This window comes from Vitis vinifera, chromosome 13 (genome assembly GCF_030704535.1).
Source record: "Vitis vinifera cultivar Pinot Noir 40024 chromosome 13, ASM3070453v1".
In the NCBI taxonomy this organism is placed as follows: Eukaryota; Viridiplantae; Streptophyta; class Magnoliopsida; order Vitales; family Vitaceae; genus Vitis; species Vitis vinifera.
This window is the reverse complement of record NC_081817.1, coordinates 28167748-28173747: the sequence shown is the minus strand read 5'-3', so window position 1 is coordinate 28173747 and position 6000 is coordinate 28167748.

Genomic DNA, 6000 nt, shown 5'->3' with positions numbered 1-6000 from the left:
TCCATAGGAGACAACTGGACTCCGTGTCTTTTCTTATCCTTCTTCCGTATTAAATGGAATTTTTATTAAATCCACAAAATATATAATCCAACCAAAAATAATTTTATGTAGTATATAGTATATGCTTACTCTAAGTTCTGCTTGGTTAGGTACTGTTTGGTAAGTCGAATATGACATGGGATCTCATTTCATGTTATCTCATTATTTATCTTATACGAGGGTTGAATCGATATAATAAATTATGAGATATATTATTTTTTTTTATATAAAATATATTAATTTGATATGAGATATGTACATAAATTTATTTTTTTATTTTTTATATAATTCATTTTGTAAAATAAATTTTTTTTATTATTAACTAAATTTATAGTAAAAAAATTATAAAATAACATTAATATATAAATTATTTGTATATATTAAATAACATAACATGAAAAATTATTTATAAAATTTAAATATTTTAGTTACGAATATTATTAAATATGAGATAAATTCATTTTTTAAAATAGAAAATATTGGAATATGATATAATTTTATTTCACATATTAAAAATAATATATATTTCATATTATTTTTATTTATTTTATAAATTAAATATTAATATAATATAATGTATCTCATTTGATATACTTCCTTAAAATATCATGTTCATAAGATATATTACCTTAAATTATCTTATTTGAAATGAATTTTCTATCAAACGAAATATGATATTTATCTTATCTTATCCCATAAATCAAATATAATTCAGGGGTTTAATAAACACTTGAGATGATTACGAGATTCAATAGACGGACATATTTTTCGATATCAAACAAACTCCTACAATACAGACAATGATAGATTCTAATATGCATCATCTCGTGTAGATATTAGTCATTCAATAAATTCGCACATATTAAAATATTTTTATATAATTAAAAAAATTATACATATATAATACTATAAATATTTTTTTTTCCTTATTGAAGATACGATTTTACAAATCACCTTCAACTTTTCGACATTAAAAAAAATGATTTTAAAATTAAGAGAAAATTACGAAAGAATCACTTTCGTAAATATGGATATATTCTAAAGCAAAAGAACTTTCATTTTTGTTTACTATATGATATAAGATTCATTACTTCACACACCCATGAATTGCTTTTTAATTTGAAATTTGAAGAATGGATAGGTTGGTCCATGCAAGGCTTCAAGTAATTGAGCTGATATTTAGAAATCCTTCACCCATTCTATAATGCAATGAGCTGTTTGATGTTGACTTCTTCCTTTTGCTTCTTGTCTTTTTCTTCCACCACAAATGCAGTGTCCGTTGGTTTATTGTCTTGCCTAAAAAACCCATCTCCTATAGATGAGCCAAACAGGGCATAACATGTCTAGCTAAAATATTAAAGTAAAAAAAAAAAAAAAACCATTATAGGAAGTTGGTCATTGTGACATTCATATTTTCTTACTATCCTATAGTTACTTTAATAAGATGTATATATATATATATAGTTAATTAATTTAAGTAGTTTAGTTTGGTTCAAATGTCACATTCATATGGTCTATTCTACTCAATGGATACATTCAATTTATTATTTCATTAATTATATTTGACAAGTCCATTTAAATCACTTTTAGTATTTTATAAAAAAATACCTGAACGGTGATTCTAATAAAAATATTTAAAAAAAAATATTTTTATTAGAAACACTTTAAGATCAAACTCACTCTAATAATGAATATGGATTAATCGGTGTCGTGTTACATCTTGATAATGAAAATGCTCGTATATTATTTCATCTACCAAAACCTCAAAACAATTTTTTATTGCGTATTTCTAGATTGAATTCAATAAATTCATAATTGCAATTTTTGCTATGAAATGTTTTTTTTTTTTTAAGGGTCAAGTTAGATTTAATTTTTTTTGGGTGTGGGACATAAAAGTGAAGCATTAGGGTTGGAAAATATTGAATATTATTTGGTGGGTGGTTGACATTTGGTCATGTGGGTAATGTGTATTTTTATTTTAGATAATTTGAATTTGTCGGCAGCACCCTCATTGCCTTATCAGCCTCTTTTTTTTTCCTTTCAATTATTATTCTGGGTATGAGATTTTGAGAGCTCCATTTCACCAAGACATCTTTCTTTCTAATTTGAAAAGATTTGAGTAAATACTTAAAGAAAAAAGAAAAAAAAAGGAGGTGGGGTGGGGGGGTGTTATTTTCTAATCTCAAACACACTTTACAAATTTTTTGAAATGGAAATTTGTATTATAGACATAATAAATTTTTAGAATACATGTTTTTAGATTTTTTTTAGAGTATTTTGGGTAATAATTATAAATATAGAAAAGAAAGATAAATTAAGTTAAAGAAAAATCAAGAAGATGGAGAAAAATCTTAAAGAGAAAGTCAATCAAAACCATTCATTTAGGATTTCTATGTAAGGTTGTTTATACATTCTATTTTTGCTTGAATACCTAAACTTATCTGAGTGTCAAATTATTTTAAAGTTTTTTTATTTTATTTTATAAAATGAATTATTTTATATTTTCGATTAAAACCTTAAGTTAAGTGATTTTTAAACTTGTTTTAAAATGTTTTAAAAAGCTATGCACGTGTTGATGAAAGTTTTCAACCTCAAACAAAGTCAATTTAAATACTTTTCAATGTAACCGGTTAAAAGCATTAAGAATCGATTCAAATGGTTTTCTCTCTTTCAATAGCGGTAGAGTGTAACCGATTGAAACAAAATTTGGATCGATCAAATACTACTTCTATCGATTACTCAACCAATTGAGGGTTTAACTCAATGATCACTTGTTAATGCATAATGGATCATAATTAGTTTAACTAGTCGATTCTAGATTATGCATAATGACTAATTTGGATTTTTTATCTCTTATATATAAAAGCTTAATTAAGCATATTGTTTTTGTAGAAGTGATAGTTCAAAATCTTTTGTTGAATTTATTTCAAAATTAAGGGAATGTTTTTTTATAGCACCTTACTTTAAATTGTGCATATCCATTAGTGCACCTTAATCCTAGTTTGTCTTATGTCATTTGATATTAAATTTGTAAGATCAAATCTCTATCATTTCATGTAACTTTTGTGAGGTGAGCTCAAGCGTGGATTATCACCTAAATAAAAATCTAAATGTGAGGTATCGCTTAATTTTTGCCATGTGTGAGGTAAGGTCGTTTGAGAGTGATACAACTCTTAAGAAAATTTGTAAGTGCTTATTGAAATTGATTAATCTAATTGTAAAACTCGAAGGTTTGTGTTAAAAACCTTGTTAGTGAACCTCTCATTCGATTGGAACTAGAGGAGAGTAAATGTAGACTGGGATGACATCGAACCATTATAAAAATCAATATTTACAATTTATCTTTCCTACTCCTTTTATTTTATATGCATGTTTTTTCATTATATATATATATTATATAATTGCATATAAAATATTCATCAATCTACTCATTCCTCCCACCTTCTCCCCCTGTAGGGTGATTACTCTAGGTTGGTATAATTAAAATCCTAACACATATATAAGGAAAAAAGACACGGTTCTTGATAGTCTTCATATTAGGAGTGCAACTCACATGGGTTAGGTTAAATCAATAGTTAACCTAATGGTAGACTGCATTTACTTGAAGTCCAATACAACTTCATCTGTAACCCAAGTTGGCAATAATGGAGAGATGGGTAGAGCTCTCGCAAAGGTGAAGGTTAAGTCTCAACCTACACTTCATTTGGTTTGGGTTTAATTTTGGTTTTAGTTTATATTTACTTATTTTGGGTTAAGTTATCTTTTTTTTTTTCTCTTTAAACGGGAACATGGCATGTAGAGGTAGAGTCTAACATGGTAGCAGGGTTATGTAACACCTAGTAACATGGTGTCAGCCCCTTAGCCTCTTGACTTAACCATGGAGGAAAAAGTCACATGGGTAGGCCTTGCACCATGAGAGCCTAGGCAAAAAGCAAGGAAAGCTTGGAGGTTTGGTGGTTCAAACTCCAGGGGCTAAGTGAAGAGGTCGTGGGTGAGCCAGATTTGCATCGCGGGCGAGCCAGACGTGCACCACGGGCGAGCCAGACTCGCACGGTGGGCGAGTCAGACGTGCACCGCGAGTGGGCCAGACACGCATTGTGAGTGAGCCAGACGCGCATTGTGAGCGAGCCAGACGCGCATTGTGAGCGAGCCAGACGCGCACCGCAGGCGAGCTAGACATGTACTGCGCGCGCACCAAACTTAGGTGGTGCAGATGAAGGCTGAGGGACTTTTGAAATTTTAATTTATATTTATTTATTATTCCATTATGTTTCCTCATACATATTGATGTCTCCTCCATAAATAATGAAAACGGCTCGTATTGCTCTCTAATGGGGGGGGGGAAGGTGACTCAAAGAAGGGAGCACCAAGGGAAGCCTTGACCACACCAAGGGGGCACCATGGCACGACCTTGGGCATGCCTAGGACACACGGACAAGACTCGAGCATGCACACATGGGCTCCACGACATGTGTGGTGTGCACCCCGTGACCACAACGACACGGGGCCTGGTACGACTTACCTTTTCCCCATGCATGCACGAGGGTGCCTAAACTTTGTGTGGTGAGCCAGCTGAGGAAGCCATGGGCGCAATGCTATGGTCTGATGGGGCACCAGACAATAGCTGACTCGCACCATGATGCCTATGCACAGCACAGGGGCACAATGCCTTGTGCACCAAGAGGGATCAACCATGGGTGCAATGCCATGACTCGTTGCTATGGAGCTGGACCTGACAGGGGAAGTAAGCAACACGCCCAAGCCATGGGCACCTAGACATGGCACGGGCTCACACATCAGTGTGGGGAAGGCACACTGATGCACCAGACACTTGGTCAGCTGGTTGGTGCACGCTGCCTAGCTCAAAAGGCCTTGATCAAAGACATGCTGATGGGCACCCGGTCACAAGAGGCACCTTGCGGGGAAGGAGACAGCTTGTTAGTGGGACTCTTTAGCAGCTTGATGGGCAAGGCTTGAGGAGGTGGCAGCTAGCTCAGACAGCAAGTGACCAAGTCAAGCAGTCAATTGACTTGCAGTTGGCTGAGGGCTGATGACTGGTGCAAGTGGGTGGTTCATGTGTAGGCCACTATCTGGGTGGTGGGTGGTTATGCAAGGCAGTTATGGGCGGTTCTGGCCAGTTGCATAACCACCAGATTGGCTCCAAGTTTTTGAATTTGGAAATTAAAAAATGTAACTGTAGGCCAAGTCTTTTAAAAGGGCTCCTGCAGCCTTGAAATAGAGAGAGAGAGAGTGGGATAGGGTTCTTCTCGTAATGATTGGGTGTGAGCATTGTATTCTAACTTAGGGAAACAATTTTGTCTTATAGAGTAAATTAATACAAGTTGGGAAAGGTTTCCTGTAAACGTTTGTGTCCCTGTTACTTTACTGTTGCTGTGCTTTTACTCTGTTTATCTACGAGCTGGGAAGGAAGGTTGGCTAAGGAAGGATCCTTAGCACCGTACACTCGTGAAAAATTTAAAGTGATCTTCAGGGGTGTGACACATAGCATAGTATGATGTGTGTGACCAATCTTAAAGTTGGAGGGTATTCTTGGACATTTCGCACCATTTAATATTCCGGTGCATGTTTTGGGGATTATTTTCCTTTTACTTGCTCAAAAATACACATTCTTAGCTTATGCTTGGTTCTCATAAAGTTTGAAGGAAAATGCAAGAGAAATAAAATAAAGAAGAAAATTATAAAAAAAGAAAAAATGAAGAAAAATAAAAATTAGGTTTAAAGTCCATAAATTATTTTGATATATTACTTCAAACCTTTTTTCATTTATATAACTCTTATATATAAAGATTAAATAATTAAAAAATATAATTTTTTTTTAATAATTTGAATTTATTTCTTATTTTTTATAACAAAACCAAACATGAGAAACTAATTTTTTTTAACATTTTTTTTTTATTTCCTTAGTACTTTATGGGAACCAAACATAGCATTAGGTTCACA